At 40.7% G+C, this 17,782-nt stretch overlaps 1 long non-coding RNA gene across 1 annotated transcript in view; it reads right to left on the bottom strand.

The window, feature by feature from the left end:
* Nucleotides 1–17,782, bottom strand: part of LOC140608684 (uncharacterized) — a 56,678-nt gene that overhangs the window by 5,920 nt on the left and 32,976 nt on the right. Inside the window, exon 2 of the long non-coding RNA XR_012010657.1 lies at nt 164–355. This is a non-coding gene — a long non-coding RNA (uncharacterized lncRNA). The remainder of the gene's footprint in view (nt 1–163; nt 356–17,782) is intronic.

The raw sequence follows: 17,782 nt of genomic DNA, 5'->3' as shown, positions 1-17,782 counted from the left end.
TTCTATATTTATGTAAATAGAACATTTTTATAGATAGCTAATGAAATCTTCCTAAACAGCAGTGTTGGGAAGCAAGTCTATTGTATCTATGCAATTAAGGTACATACACATATACAATAAAGTCTAAAAGTTTTCTCAATAATTTATATTTTGCAAGACTTACTTGCCTTATATCTGGCCTTTTCCTGTTTGCGGTTGACCTGTGGCAACGAATGAAAAGCCGAACTCATTTGTTAGCCAGCACATCCCCCAGACTGAACAACATGAGCTTCTCGAGAACGATGTTATTTATTTCTGGTTCTGCAGAGCCTGCTGGAGATCCTGGCACTCAGTAGTAGATGTGCAGTAAATACTTCTAGAACAGAAAAATAGGTAAAAAAAAAAAAAAAAAAAAAAAGAAAAGAAAAAATTTAACTTAAGAGTCTGGCAACTGTATTTTAGGAACCAAAATCAAGACACATCGTCTCTTCCACAGAATATGAATGTCTTGGAGAGAACTGAGCAAGGAATTTTTTGACACCACATGGCCCTGGAAAATTCAGGATATACGATCTGCATATACTTCAAAAAGCTGAATCAGTTTGAAAAGAGCTATAGCACGTCCCACTGTGAGCTTGTGTTATACTTATTTTGCAGCATAAAAATTGCTCCAAGTCCTTTGTTCATAGTAGAGGGAACAGTCTAGAAGATGTAAAGGATTTCTGTTTGACTGTTGACAGAAGGACTCAGGATCGGCTTTTCTCTTATCTCACTCACTGTGTAATTAATTAGCTGCCCCGATGAGACCTCTACTGGCACAAAAAGAGCAAGTGAAACAGCCATACATTTTGTTTGTGAAGCACAGCTGAGCCTAGCTCAACAGAGTGTCGATTCAAAGGAGGGAAATAAAATATGCAGCGAAGTTGGGGACAGGGAACAAAGAATCCAGTATGACAATTGAAAGGAGGGCTAAACCAGCATTCAGAGTACCATCAGGAAGGTAAAAAGCCTCAAGAGTCTAGAAAAAAAAAAAAAAAAAGATAAACTGGAGGGACAAGGCTGAGAAGAGCTGGAAGGACCAATTTAAAATCGATGAAGAAATTTAAGACTTTGTTTTAAAGCAATATTTTTATGAGTCGTGTTTATTGAAGTATAATTTACATACTGTAAGATTTACCTTCTTAGTATAAAGTTCTGGGAGTTTTAAACATCACATAGGCCATGTAGTTACCACCACAATCAAGATCTAGAATAGTTTCATCATCCCCAAATTCCCACTTGCCCCTTTGTAGTCAATCCCTCCCTCACCCCTAGTGCCTGGCAGCCACTGTTTTATTCTTCTGTCCCTCTAGTTCTGCCTGCTTTATAAGAATTTAGTAACAGGACTTAAAATGGGGGAGTAAAGGAACTGAGTTTTTTCCCCCTACCACCCACTCACTTCCTATACCCTTCAATAGCATCAGTTAGCAAACTTAGATTTATTGAGGCTCTATTATTTGCTGAAGATTTTAAGTACATCATCTTTCCGTTTTATAGCTTGTCCAGGAAGGAAGTTTGTTATCCCCATTTCCCAGATGGAAGATGACACTCAAAGGAGTGTCAAGCTGGGATCCCTGGGTGGCGCAGCGGTTTGGCGCCTGCCTTTGGCCCAGGGCGTGATCCTGGAGACCTGGGATCGAATCCCACATCGGGCTGCTGGTGCATGGAGCCTGCTTCTCCCTCTGCCTGTGTCTCTGCCTCTCTCTCTGACTATCATAAATAAAAAAAAAAAAAAAAAAAAAAAGAAGTGTCAAGCTGGTAAGAGAGTTCAAATCAGAGTTGACCAAAAATGTCACCATGATTGGGATGCCTGGGTGGCTCAGCGGTTGAGCGCATGACCCTGAGTCCTGGGATCAAGTCCCACATCAAGCTCCCATCGAGGAGCCTGCTTCTTCCCCTGCCTATTTCTCTGCCTCTTTCTTTGTGTCTCTCATGAATAAATTAAAAAAAAATCTTAAAAAAAAAGTCACCATGGTTTATCTCTAGGTGTTAGGTTAGAGCTGATTTGTCCTTTCTTATACATTGTTTGCATCATCAAAGTTTTTGACAATGAGCTTATGCTACTTTTATAACCAGAAAAAAATACTTTTTAAATAAATATATAAATATATACTATATACAAGGCCTGATTCCAAAGCGTATCCTCTTTGCTGAGCAAAGGAGGGAAGACAGGGAAAATGATTTAGAAGGAAAGAAAGGAAAGGTACCTTTAGGCCACAGGCACCTGTTCAGAACTGGGGAACCAGAATCAACTTTACCAAAAAGACCAGAGCACAGGTTTGCTCTGTCTCTACATTTTGCCACATTCGAACATCTTGACCTTCAAAAAGTTCCCTAGCACAAATGCCCTTCCAAAGTGGTGAATGTGAGCGCCAGAGGCCAATAAAAACCCATTGAGATCACTTCAGACCCAGCAGACAATCCTGTGCATCTCCAAAGACCAGGGAGAAACAAGCTAACCATCATGGGCAAGTGAGAGTACTGCATGCAGCCCTTTTACCACTTTGAGAGAGACAGGAAAGTGAATAACGAGGCCAGAACTAGAGGGAGCACAGGCCATCTTTTATTGGAAGGATAGAGGATCATATTTAAGTATGACTATATTGGGAGAACATTACCCATCACAGTGCTGCAAGGGACTCATGAGGGCCTTCTCTGATCTTTAGGCAGAATCTATTTATTGCTTTTTCCAAAAAATATTTGATGGTCTTACAAAGATGTATATAATACAAAAATATATGTTAACTATACTGAAATTAAATTAAGTAAAAAAAAATGAAAAACAGGAAAAATAGTTTAGATACTGGAAATGGTAACCCAAACAGAAAGACAATGAACTTTGACTCCCATCTTACACTATACACAGTTAATTCAAGAGAGTTCACAGATCTAAATGTAAAAGTGAAAACTAAAACTTCTGGAAGAAAAAAGAGGAGAATATCTTCACCAGTAGGGATAAGCAAAGATTTCATAACAAGAAGCAAAAAGCAAGAACCATTTAAAAATTGATAAATCAGACTATACCAAAATTTTTTTCATATCAATTTTATATCAATTTTTATTTTTATTTATTTATTTTTTAATTTTTATTTATTTATGATAGTCACAGAGAGAGAAAGAGAGGCAGAGACACAGGCAGAGAGAAGCAGGCTCCATGCACCGGGAGCCCGACGTGGGAATCGATCCTGGGTCTCCAGGATCGCGCCCTAGGCCAAAGGCAGGCGCCAAACCGCTGCACAACCCAGGGATCCCTATATCAATTTTTAAATGGTAAATCAGACTATACCAAAATTTAAAACTTCTGCTCCTAAGCAGATAGTTCTAATTAACTATCAAAGCAATCCACAGACTGATATAAAATATTTGTAAAAACATATATCTGACAAAGAATTAGCACTGGAATATGTAAAGATCTCCTATACCTCAAAATAATAATAATAAAAAAAAAAAACCCCAAACAACTCATTTTGGGTTGACTTGAATAGACACTTCGCAAGGGAAGATATGTTAATGGCTCAAAAGCAGTTTAAAAGATTCTCAATATCATTATTCAGGGAAAATATAAAATAAAGACAGTAAAGAACTACTACTCACATGAATGGCTAAAATAAAAATGATTGGCAACACTAGACGTTGGGAGAACATAGAACAACCTGATCTCTCAAACGCTACTGGTGACACAACCACTTTGGGAAAAGATCTGACAGGTTTTTATGAAGCTAACCATGCATCTACCCAATGACCCAGCAATTGCACTCTTAGGTATATAGCCAAGAGTTATGAAAGCATTTCCACAAAAAGATTTCTACAAAAACATTCCTAGCAGCTGTCATTGCTAACCAAACTGAGATATATTCACACAATGGAATACTAACCAGTGATATAAAGAAACAAATTCTGATAGCATAATAGTGCGGATGAATCTTTAAAACCTTGTGCTGAGTGAAAGAAGGCTTATATAAGAGTACTTGCAGTGTGATTCCATTTATATGAATTTGTGAAACAGGGAAAAATCTCACAAGAGTAGTTGCCGCTGAGATTGTGGAGATGAAACAAGGGACTAAAGTGACCTTGCTGGCCTGATGGGAATAATCTATATCTATAGACTGTTACTCAAGTGGTTCATTTGTCAAAAATCATCGGATGGTATACTTGAGGTGAGTGCATTTTGTTGTATGCAAATTTTAATTTAATAGAAAACAAAGAAAACCCATAACTAAATATCGAGCTTTAGTTAATGATATGCATACTAAAATGTTTAGGGGTAAAGTGTATAGTTATTTGCAATTTACTTTGAAAAAAATAATTGAAAGAGGGATGGGTATACAGCAAACATGTGATAAAAAAAAGAACAACAAAAAGTTAATTATGGAATCCAGATGGTGGGAAAATGGATGTTAATTGTAAAATTCTGTCATCTTTTTCAGATATTTAAAATTTTTCATAATACAATTTTGGAAAAAATAAGTTAGGATTTAGGAGAAAGGAAAAATACAGGTCAGACAAAAAAGGATGAAACTGAAATTAGAACATCATAAAGACCTACAGACCTGTCTTTGAGCTTCCTAAGAGCCAAAGCAAAAGAAAGTGAAGGGAGAAGAGAAAGAAGAAGAGGGAGAAAAAGGGAGAGAAGAGAAAGAGAGAGCACAGGCTCAGTTACATGATTAGCAATTCCCATAAGATTGTGGTTTTTTTGAGTAGTGTCCATGCCCAGTGTGGAGCCCAACTTGGGACTTGAAATCATGACCCTGAGATCAAGACCTGAGCTGAGATCAAGAGTTGAAATCTTAACCAACTGAACCACCCAGGTGCTCTACTAGAATAATTTTTTAAAACTGTAGAGCACCACTTTTCCTGATACAAGTTTTCATCAGGAGGGCACTGGTAGGTTCTAGTAGGTAGTATAAGGATGTGGCTCAGAGACTTTATTTCTTAAACAAGCTAGAAATTCATTTCTCTCTCATATATAATAATCTATAGGTAGTGTTCTGGGACTAGTTGGGTGGCTCTGTTCAAGGGAAAACAGGTGCCTGGGGCCCCAACATTCTGTAGCTTAGGAAATAGCTGTGATGATTTTATCCAGGAAAAAAAAAATTGTATCCAAAAATGTAAAAATCCTTGAAAATATCTAGGAAATATTCTAACACTTGTCTCATTGATTTACTCCAATGCATCTTGCTGAATCCATTTCTCTCTGAACATGTACCATATGCTACATACCATAGGAATGATAATAATAGCTTCTTTGTGCCATATTTCAACAATTCTAAGATGCGTGATTTTCCCCCCACATTTCGGCACCTTTGAAACCAGGAAGGGTCTTACCATCAATGGCATGTTCACATATTTAATGGTGAGATTTTTTCTTTCTTAATGATACACAAATAATAGTGTTTCTTCATTCAGTGATGTATGTTAGATTTAACAAACACAACATCTACTGCTTCATGGTTCAAAATATTTTCATCTTATTTGAGTCTCACAGCATCATATTTTGGTGAGATGGTAGTTATTTCTATTCCAAATATGGAAATTGAGATTCAGAAAGTTTAAATGACCTTTCTTTCCAAGGTCTTCAGCTAGACTATGATGAAGCCATAACTCTAATGGGAACTCTCTAAGTTTGAAATACCCTGTTTTCTCCCAATATCACACAAAATGTTTAGGGAACAAAAGTCCATGGAAACAGGGAATTTGTTTTTTTCACTACTACTATACCATCAGAGTACAAAACATTGCTTGGCACATAGTAGGTATTTAATAAATTTTTATTGAATAAATTAATAATACAGAAGAGAATGAGTGGTCTACATGAGAGAATGTAGTGGACTGGGAAGTTTGTACGGAGAGTCACTATTCTGCTATCTTCCCTCCACTTTGGTGTAACTTCTCATTAATCACTCAAATAGTACCTATTTCATGATGCCTAAATCAGGTTAAGCTAAATACTTTGCTCCTGAATAACCTGAGAAGCATCTAGTATTGGGCAAAGTGTACTGATTTTTGCATGAGAAATTCTGGGTTTAAATAAATCCCTTCTGATTTTTAACCACCAATTAGCATAAAAGTTTGGGAGAAATTACTTAACTTTCCTGAGCTTCAGTTTTCTTATCTGCAAAATTGGGGATAATAGAACTTTCCAGATTGCCCTGCTGCGAGGCTTCAGTGAGACCAGATATGTGAATACAACTTACACATAACAGGGGCTCGATAATATTAATTCTCTTTCCTAAAATATGCTCCATTTGAACTGGGTAAGCACTTCCATTTTTGCACTTCACATGCCCTCCCCCAAGATTGAAGGTTTCTAAAAGAACTCTATTTGGTTTCATGCCCCCATTTTCAGAGCCCTGGAGGGTGACAGACACATACTAAATGCCCTTAGATAGATTCAGAGTTCCTTTGTTCACATATTTAATCTACAAATATTGATCGTGTGCCTGTTAGGTGCCTATTCTAGTTGCTGACGACACAACAATGAACAAAACTAACAAAAATCCCTGCCCCTGTGGCGGCAGATGGACAATACATGAATAAATAATGTGTGGTGGTAAGTGCTATTGAGAAAAATAAAGCAGGGAATGGGAATTGGAAGTTGGGGTGGGGGTAGGGGGGTGACTCGAAATATTAATCTGAGTCTAAAAGAAAAGCCTTCCTCACCATGACATTGGAACAGAGACTTCAAGGAAATGAGGGGGGAAATCATGCAGACCTCTGGTTTAAATTTGAAGAGCAATATAAATATCAGTAGGAAAAATAAATGAAAAGAAGTAGACAAAACATTCCAGATTGTGGGAAAATTTGACCAAAAACCTGATAGAATCAAATAGAAGGCTTCCTTGGGCAATATTAAGTGGATTGATCTAAATCAGGACCTAGACCATCAGGAAAAGAATTTATATTTTATGTTAGGGACAATGGTGAACCACCAAAGGCTTTTTTTTAGAAAAAAAAAAAAAGAAAGAAACATTTTATTTATTTATTCATGAGAGACACAGAGAGAGAGAGAGAGAGAGAGAGGCAGAGACACAGGCAGAGGGAGAAGCAGGCTCCATGCCGGGAGCCCGATGTGGGACTGGATCCCAGGACTCCAGGATCACGCCCTGAGCTGAAGGCAGAGAGAGGCTAAACCGCTGAGCCACCCAGGGATCCCCCCACCAAAGGCTTTTGAGCAAGTGGGTGTGAAAGGATCAAAATAGCACTGCAGGAAGCTTAATTGGGTAGAGGAACCCATGCAGGGAGGGTTAAAGGGAAGATAGTAGTTCCATCTCAGAGATCTTGAGTGTGACTTTACGGTGGGTTTTCAAAAAGATCATGCTTAGCGAGTGGTTGGAAATGTAGGCATGGAGTTGAAAGTGAGGTGAGGGCTAGAGATTTGAGGCGCAGAGCCGTCTAAATCCCGACAGCTGATTGTCATCATCTCCCAAGCGTCCCAGGCTCCATCTGGGAGCAACAAACAGATCTTGTTAGAATTTTACTTCTGGCCTGAAAATGAGTAGAACATTCCTCTTTGGCATTTTCCAAGCTTAGGCCAAGACTAGACAATCAGAGTCAGCAGTAATGAGAATGATATGCAGGACCTGACAGGGAGACATGCCAGCAAATTAAGTATTAAAAAAAAAAAAAAACAAAACTCCCAAAGGTGGGGCCCAACATGCCTTGGGAAGCTCAGACTCTCGAGAAATCTGGAAGAACATATATCATGCCAGATGCTTCGGCCGCATGGGAGGGCTTTTGTTTAAAGGCATGCTATACGAGGTGATTTAGACACCCTTCAAAAAAGCAACATGCCAATGATTCATCCTGTCTGAAAAAACATACAGCCCCTCATGTTGGACTTTTCAATTTAACACTGATTAGAAATAACAAAAGTGATCTCTTTGCTGCTTGGAATGACTTCTCATTCACCCACCACCGAGCAGGAAGGGACTCTGTAGAACCCAAGGAGTGGGGTTTGTAAACCACAGGGAGAAAAGTTGCAGGAAGCAGTTGCAGCTTTATATAAGATTCTGGAGTCCTACTGATGCGCTCATGGCTGTGTGACAGTGGAAATCTACCACTGAGAAAAAAAGGAAAGAAAACATTATCAAAATATGCTTGGTTCTCACTGAGAAAAGCTGAGGACTGCCATCTTGCCTGGAATCCTGCTTGGGTGAACCTTGTACCTATAATTAGCCACTGGCTTCTGGGAAGAAAAGAGACCAAAGAGATGCAAAAGAGAGGGCCGCCTTTCCTTGAAATGTATTATCTTAGCCCAGGAATCTGTAAACACATTGGTTACATAACCCCAAAAAGAATTGTTTAAAACTGTGTGACTCCCTGCATATTTTCATTTTTTTTTTTTTTAATTTATTTATGATAGTCACAGAGAGAGAGAGAGAGAGAGAGGCAGAGACACAGGCAGAGGGAGAAGCAGGCTCCATGCACCGGGAGCCCGACGTGGGATTCGATCCCGGGTCTCCAGGATCGCGCCCTGGGCCAAAGGCAGGCGCCAAACCGCTGCGCCACCCAGGGATCCCTCCCTGCATATTTTCAGTTGTCATCTAAAATTTTTCATCCTAGGATGATGGTAGGTTGCAACTGAGAGAAATGTTTCATGACACTATTTGGCAAAATGGGTTTTAACTCCCCAATGAATGAAACACCCCAAATCTTTAAAAAATCGTATAAAAAAATAAAAAATCATATAAAGATTTTATAAACCAGTTTCATCCAATGTTTCTGGAAATCTGCTTGTCTTATAAGGGCATTTTACTTTAACTTCAGGAGAATCAGCATTGCTAATGTACACTGTTCAGCTGCTCCAAATCCAGAGCTGCCCCACAAAGGCCAATTATTCCGTTTCCAATGCCAAACTTCACTCCTAACAGAAATATGTATAAGATAGACAAAGAAGAGGAGCCCTGGGCATATAAGAAAACTTGATAAATAATAAATAAAGATGTCTTCGCCAAATCAAATCTTGTTTTTTTATTTCTATACACATCTACAAAACAGAAAACAAAACAAAAACATCTTCCTGCACCATTACCCCTAATGAAAGTGTTTGATCCACACTAAAATTTCTCACATGCCCCCCAAATGCCCTTTATGGCCGATTTATCCAACCCAAGATTCAATCCTGGGCCATGTATTCCATCTGGTTGTTATATCCCTTGTCTCTTCTAATAGAACATGCATTTGACCAGGGGTGATATTGTCCTTGTGGGAGTGAAAATTAATTCTTGGGGGATGAAGAAAATCTTACTCTTTTGTAAGGTATACATATAATATACAAGCATACACATATACACAGTATACCTGTGATTATAACATTTTCAAGGTGGAGGGGACAATTGGGGAAAAAAACGTCTAAAAAGTTGGGGAGGAGGGAGAGGAGATGAGCAATAGTAGAAAAAAAGGTTAAGAAATACTCATCTAGAGCATTCCCTATTTCATGGCTGGATGGATGAGGCCCCTAAACCAGTATTTCATTCCCTTGTTTGGTTCACAGGGGAGGTTTTCATAGCCGTGGGCAAGGCCCTAATGTAAGATTTGGGATGTATGATGTGGCAGACATGGAAATGTCCTTCTTGGATACCCTCTTCAAGAAAGGACCCCTGTCCAAATGGGAGGAATGTGGCTAGCTGAGACTCCCCAGAACCTCCCTCAGCGGAGGTCACACTCTTCTCCAGACAAGCCCCAGCCAATGAGTAAACAAAGCTGTTGAACAAAGACTTGGTCATTTTCATCCAAAACAAGAACTTCTAAGAGGCAATCTTGGCTCTGCAGCTCCTCCATTGATCTGACGGAGACCCTGTGCTTTGTGGGATCTGTATTACCTGGCACCTCCAGCAGCCCAATCCTGATTTCTCCTGTTTTGTTTCACAAATGTCACTCCCCAGTAAAACATTTGCATTCCCAACTCTCAGCATCTTCTTCCTGGAGAACTAGACTGGTTTAATACCTACTTTGCAGAGTCTGTGAGGATTATATGACAACAGCACACACAAAGCCCAAGTGTATAGTACCAGCATTCGGTGTTTAATACATGGCAGCTGTGATTTCTAGGATGGATGTCCTATAGCTTCCAGATTAATAATAGCATGTTGAGATTTTAGATCTGTTGAATCTTCAGAGGATCACACAAGCCAAATCTGCTTGAGTCAGGGTTAGAATTCACAGAACCATCAGTTATTTCCCCTAAAACCAGAGTTCTCCATGTCCTTGAGTTGCAAGAGTAAGAGGGGAAAACCAGATCATCCCGGTCCGTTAGCTTCCTATTGAAGAATGCCATCAATAGCTGCAGGCAAAGGCAGGAGTCAATAGGAAACCGTGTTCCATGCTGCAGCTGCAATTCAATATTTCCAGAAGGCAGATGCCTCCTTCATGCCTCAGAGAGTTGGAATCAACCTGGGAATCATGGAGGCAAGTAAAGTTGTGAAGGATGGAAAAAGGTCACTCTGTTCAGTCATAATTTTTTTTTAAGATTTTATTTGTTTATTCATGAGAGACAGACAGAGAGAGAGAGAGAGAGAGAGAGAGAGGCAGAGGGAGAAGCAGGCTCCACGCAGGAAGCCCGATGCGGGACTCGATCCTGGGACCTCAGGATCATGCCCTGAGCTGAAGGCAGGTGCTAAACCGCTGAGCCACCCAGGGATCCCTGTGTCCAGTCATAATTTGATTCTCTCCACCCACTGCTCTCTTTCACCAATATATGAATGAAGGATCACAAACACGCTTCCTGGTCAAAATGCACTTGGTGCTGAATTAATCAAGACTCTGTAGTTGCAAGAAACTGAAACCCAGATCAAACTAGCTACAAACAAACAGTAAATGAAGATGAAAGAAAAAAGAAGGAAAGGTGGAGGAAGGGGTGCACTTATTATTTATTGGTTTATTATTTATTTGCTTCTTGCAATGGGAAGTCTAGGAGGAGCAGACCTCATGTGATTACAGGCATTTAGCAAGGCAGACAGATCTCTCTCTCTCTCTCCTTTTCATCTCTCTGCTCTGTTCACTTTCTCTCTCCTGCAGATGGGCTTGCTCTACCTTGCTGCAGAGAGGAAACGGAGCATGGTTTAGGTGGTTCTTGGTTATATCATCTCAGTCTAGTGACACCAGCTTCCTGCTCCAAAGCTGGATATAAAGTCCCAGAGAAAGACTAGTTGGCTCAACCCAATGTCTAAACACATTTCTAGCCAATCACTGTGGCCAGTTAGATAAACTCTATGGTTGGCCATGTCTGGGTCTCAAACCACTGAACTGGTTTGGCAGCCCACTAAAACTACAAGGAGAAGGTGTGGATCATCTTACCCCAAATGAGATGAGGCATTATTGTGCCAAAAGAAGATGGGGGAGGGGATGCTAACAGGCACAGCTGACAGGTGTCCTTTATAAATCCTTTGTGTCTCAAGGTCTTGTTTTGTTTTCAAACGAATGTCTCTGAAAATAGAGACTTATAATTGCAAAGAAAAAGTTTTGTTGACAGAAAGAGGAGAAAATGCACAGAAGACAGGAGATGGGTAAATAAGGCTGTCATTAAAACTCTTTGGAAGAGGGGCTCTTGGGTGGCTCCGTCGATTAAACGTCCCGCTCTTGATTTCGGCTCAGATCATATCTCAGGGCCATGAGATGGAACCTGCTTAAGATTCTCTCCATCTGGGATCCCTGGGTGGCACAGCGGTTTGGCGCCTGCCTTCGGCCCAGGGCGCGATCCTGGAGACCTGGGATCGAATCCCATGTCGGGATCCCAGTGCATGGAGCCTGCTTCTCCCTCTGCCTATGTCTCTGCCTCTCTCTCTCTCTCTGTGTGACTATCATAAATAAATAAAACTTAAAAAAAAAAAAAAAGATTCTCTCCATCTGCCTCTGCCCCCCCTCACCCAGCACACGTGCACGCGCGCGCTCTCTCTCTCAAAACAAGCAAACAAACCGAAAAAACTCATTGGAAGAGTGTGTCATCTCTTTATGACTTCAGGTATTTGATCTCTGGGAGTATGACTCACCTATCTGCTTTTACCAGCCCCTAATTCCAGTCCCTAATCCTTAGGGGGTAAAAGTATCACCTACCTTACAGGGGTTCTGTGAGAATTATATGAATTAATGCAAGCAAAACATGTAGTACAAAGCCCGATGCACAGAAATTTATTTTATGAATAAAAATACAATTTGTGTATATTCATATAGCACCCGTATTTTTTTTAAATAAATTTATTTTTTATTGGTGTTCAATTTACCAACATACAGAATAACATCCAGGGCTCATCCCATCAAGTAGCACCCGTATTCTTACTACATACTGAGGACTTCTTACTTCAAATACCTGCATTTCTCTGCTTAGGCCCAGACAGACCCATTCAGAGAATTAATGCCCCCAATTTAATTCTCACCCAACAGGAGTTAGTGGACAGATGCACGAGCTCCCTTATCCCTCAGGGGGGCAGCTCCGAGTCCCCCAGCCTGACTGCATTCCAACGGACTCATTTAAGAACATGTCCTTTTCTTGGGCTTCCTTTCCTCTGTGTCTTATTACTTCTGCTCCCCTGTCAGTGTTTCCTGGAATCACCTCCTAAATAAACTACTTCCACTTGAATCTTTATCTCAGGACCTGCCTCTAGAGAACCTAAAACTAGGACAAAACATTTGGAAAGAAAGAAAGAAAGAAAGAAAGAAAGAAAGAAAGAAAGAAAGAAAGAAAGAAAGAAAGAAAGAAAGAAAGAAAGAAAGAAAGAAGAAAGAAAATGCAAAAAAAAAAAGAAAGAAAGAAAAAGAAAATGCACTGGGAGTTTCACCATCATTTCAAGACTGGTGGAACTGTAAATGATTTTCCTATTTATTATCTATATATTTTTAAGATTTTATTTATTCATGAGAGACACACACAGAGAGAGAAGCAGGCTCCCTGCAGGGGCACCAATGTGGGACTCAGTCCTAGGACTCCAGGATCATGACCTGGGCCAAAGGCAGATGCCCAACCAACAGAGCCACCCAGGTGCCCCTATTATCTATATTTAAAACAATTTCCACACATATGAACATGGATAGCACCTAATTATTACAGAAACAGTCTAACAACCTGGTGGTTAGTCTCTGCAGGACTTCACCACCTTTGTCTTCTATCTGCTTCAAACTCTACATACTTGATAAACAAGTTTTACTTTTGCACCCTCTGAGTCCATCTCTAGTTCCATGCTTTCACTCACTTTACTCAGCACTTATAATTGATCCTACCACTTCCACAAGGCCTCCCTGATTCCTTCCAGCCCATGAGGCCATCTTTAAAAAAGATTAAAAAAAAAATCTATTAGAGAGAGAGAGAGAGCAAAGAGTGAGAGAGAGAGAGCACCAGACGTGGAGAGGGGTGGAAGGAGAAGGAGAAGGAGAAGAAGACTCCCCTCTGAGGAGGGACCCGGACCTGGGGCTGGATCCCAGACCCCGGAATCATGACCTGAGCTGAAGGCAGATGCTTAAACCCATTGAGCCCCCCAAGTGCCTGTCCCCCATGATGCCATTTTATGTCCATTTTTTCCATGAATCATTTCATTGGCATTATCTGCATGCCCTACATTATTTGAAAGATACACCTAAAGTACTTCTTTGGTATGGGTCTCTCCACTTTCTGGGATATTTGCATCACAGTAGAACTATTTCCAACGTGAAACCAGCGTTGGGCCAATTCAAGATGAAATACTCCCTCTCCCCAAAATTATTTAAGATAATATCTGAGCTGCATCTGCTGTTTCAGTCTTTAACAAAGTGTCTTTTTCACTGGACGGCAGCAATGGGGGAAGAAAAGGAAAGAAACAGAAGCTGGCTCTCATGCACTCATTCCACCACCCATAAATGATCTTTTCATGAGGACACAGCCGATAAGGAGAGAAGGAAAGACAAAAAGCATTCTTGACTTGGGAATGGAATAGCAGCTCCCCCTCTGTGTCTGATTCAGTTACTCAGAATGGCTTTCTTATGGCTGCGCCTCTGTTGAATTATGAGTCTCTCTCTCTTTTTCTCTTCCCCCCAGGCTTCATATTAAAGACAAGACGCAGCTGCCAGGGACTCCAGAGATTTCCCAGCAGTCTACTATGGTGAAATAAAATACCATGTTATGCTGGAAAACTCACCAGTCTTTTCTTCACATGGGCTGTGTTATCTCATGGCCAGGATAAAAGATTCCAGGCCTGGACACTGACTGCTCCTTCTGAGATTTGTCATGTCGTCTTCTAGACAGTACTTAGATCTTTTTTGCACTCCAGCTTCCCAGCACGCTACTGATAATTATCTTCTAAAGGGCTCATATGTGTTTGTACAATACAAGTATACTCTACCTTCTTGAAATACTGTCCCGAAGTGGAGCATTTACCCTTAGAACAACTGTTTTACTTCCAAGGAGAGAGAGTCTCTGTGGCCCTGTTGCCACAGATGATTCGGGACATTAGCAGCCTTGTGATCTTCCCTATTTGTATCTCTCGTGTCATTACTACCAGAAGGGTTGCATTATACAAATGGGCTGAGGTTTATACATAATGATTGGTTGAACTGCTTGTGATGTTGCAATCTCAGCTTTATCTGCCCCAGAGGAGAATGGAGCCAGCTAAACTAGGTCTGTAACTCTGCATGGAGACTTGGAGTACACTACTGCAATGTTGGGAAAGTATCATGTTGGAGACTATCTCTAGTTAAACAGTTTAAACCTTATTAGAGACTGAAGATAAAAGTAAACATGATGCCCCATCCTCATATCGGCTTTCAATCTTTAAATAATAGGATAGGCAGGGGAGCCTGGGTGGCTCAGCGGCTTAAACATCTGCCTTTGGCTCAGTCATGATATCAGGGTCCTGGGATCCAGCCCCTCATTGGGCTTCCTGCACAGCGGGGAGTCTACTAGTCCCTTGCCCTCCTTCTCCCCGCCCCCAACTCACTTGTGCTCTCTCTCAAATAAATAACATCTTTAAAAATAAAAAATAAATAATAGGACAGGCTTGAAATCCCAGCAAAAGCTTGGGTGAGCCTATAGCAAAAGAGAAGGAATAATGTGAGATATTACTGAGTTCTTGCTAATAGCTCCCCAAGAGTCAACAGACCATCCTCTCTACACGCTCCTTTCTCCCTCTCCCATTTTACTCCACTTACTGGCTCACAGAGGATAAAGGAAGATCCCCCTTTCTGTCAGAATGACCTGGTATTCAGAAGTCTTTACCAGAATAAAATCAGATACTGAGAATTGAATTTCTTTCCGACCTCTCTGTGAGGTGTACACGGAAGAAGAGGTGAAGATCCAATTCATGATACAAACGTTCCTTTGTATATTCCATCAGACAAACAGGTCCCTTTGGGAGTACACAAGTACAGTCTGAACGTAGCTCAGTTTACCAACCGAGGGGCAAAGGTGAAGTCTTCGTTGTCTATCTTTTTTGTCATAAGTGATCAATAAATATAGTTGAGTTGAATCATTAAATCAAAAACAACTGTGCCCATTTTGAAGAACGTAATTTGAAAGCAAATTACCAAATGTGATGCAGATATGAATTATACTTTGAGCCCCTTCTCTGCTTTTCAATTGTGAGATTAACATGCTTACCAAGTTTAACTTGTTAATTTTTATCAGTCCTAAGAATCCCTGAAGGAAAGGTGTAACAATCAATATCATTCTGTTTCACAGACCTGAAGAATAAGGTGTGAGTCAGGGAGTCGCGCTCAACCCGACGCTAGTGAACTCAGGTCGAATGAAAGAATGAATGGATGATAATTTGTGACTCCCATTTTGGCGTTCGAACAATTAATTCAAATTTCTTAAAATAGTACAGTCGGCCCCATTTAGAAGAGAAAAAAGCCCCACCCCCCATCACTTATCTGCAATTGTTCTTTCAAAAACCTCAGTGAGACTCTCACCAGGTTGATAAGTGACCATATGCATTTGGTGCCAGTGATGATCTTTTCTAATTAAACAAATACCTAAGCACATACACAATAAACACAAACGCCATATATGAGGAAGGGTCTTCATTATGTCACAAAGTGAGAACGCTGTAAGACAGTACTTCCACTGGACTACCTGTTTTTCAACTCATTACCTTGTTCAATCTTCACAGAAACTCTTTGAGATGAGTGATCTTTTTTCGTTCCTTTTTATAGATAAGGAGAGAAGTGAGGTAACTTGCCCAGAATCATACAGCTTTTGCAAATGAGGATTTACAGCCTATTCTGCTTGAATCCACAGCCTGATATCTCACTGCCAATCTCTGGTTCTTCCATCCACTTTAGCTTCTTGACTCCTCTCCTCCTTCTCTTTCTTCTCTTTTTTTTCCCTCTCTCTCCCCGTGTCCCCCTCCTTCTCTCTGCCCGTGTCTCTCTCTCCCCTTTCTACCACGTATGTTTATCTATGCATAGCTTTCCTCACATTCTCCAAGAGGCCCATAATTTAGAGAAGTGTCATTGCCAGAGTGCCTTGCCAGTACTGGATTTAAAGGCCAAGCAGGACGTCTGATATTCCATCCACCAGGCCACTGACTGAGGTCACTGCCCAGCTGCTAAGCACATCCCAGCCTCACAGACTCTGCCTCGGCTGGGGCTGTCCACGCATTTTGTACTTGGATTTGGAAACGGCAATTATTAATTTTAGAAGCAGTGTTTAGAAGTGGCTGTCACTTAAATGTTGTCGACTAATTGGTATAAACATCTGCTATCAATATAAATAATTTGCATCAGAGATTTGCTTGGGTTCTTCTGGAGAAACCCTCTTCGTGCTCCAGAAATTCTGAAGGTCAAAAGACTATCCAAGCAGCAGTTAAACTTCTTCCTTGGATTCAACACATAGATATGTACTTCTAATAGCTCACATTTTGAGTAATGACTCTTTACAAACAACAACAACAACCAAATACACGCTAAGAGGTCTACATACATTATCATATTTGACCAAGGCTTATAGGGGTTAAACCATCGCCCAACTGTCACTTCGCAGTATGTGGCAGAGCCAGCTTCCCAACAGAAGTGGGCCTCAAGTCAGGGACTGAGCTCTCAACCCTTCTGCTCCCACTGACAAGCCCTGGGCCGTCTCTGCAGAAGACTAAGATGAAAACAGCCTAGCAAGGAACTTGGAATCCAGGAGCAAAGATTTTTAAAGCTTCACGAATGTAATAATAAAGAGCAGAACGCAGTCTACTATCATCTTCTTGGTCCAACAGGTAAGGAGCAGTAAGGATTTCTTAAAAAGAACAACCCTTTAATTTGTGTGTGATGCTTTTTTAAAGAGCTTGGAGAAAAGAGGAAACCACAGATCATGCTCTGAGACGGGCTGCCTTCCAAACATCACAATTACTTCTGTGGAAAAGCAGAGCTAAGACTGAGGAGGTAAAAGTCCAGAAAGCCAGTGGCCCGGAGTGGGTTTAAAACTTATGTGCATCTGGAGATAAAGAAGTCAGAAGGGCCAGGAGAGATTAGAGTTAATGACCCACATGGCAGTCACCCCCTGATACTGGCGTGGTGGCTGTTACCATCAGAAGAGCACAGACACGGAGAACGTAAGAATTAGCCGCTAATACTGGAAGGTCTTTGGAGGCCAAGACTTTTTCTTGGTTTATTTTACTTTGCTATGAATCATTTACTAAATATACTGTAGTTCTTAGGGTAGTACACACTGTATTAATTTGGGACCATTATCGAGTTGAGAGAAAACACAGAGTTTGTATACAAAAGAAAAAAGAGGGAAAAAAATTCCCCAAATTGTTTTCTTTAGATGCATGGCTGTGTGTGTGTTGGGGGGGGGGAGGGGGGATTAATGCCA

The sequence above is a fragment of the Canis lupus genome, chromosome 18, assembly GCF_048164855.1.
Source record: "Canis lupus baileyi chromosome 18, mCanLup2.hap1, whole genome shotgun sequence".
Taxonomy (NCBI): Eukaryota; Metazoa; Chordata; class Mammalia; order Carnivora; family Canidae; genus Canis; species Canis lupus.
The sequence above is the reverse complement of the archived record's forward strand: the minus strand, read 5'-3'. Positions and strand labels throughout refer to the sequence as shown.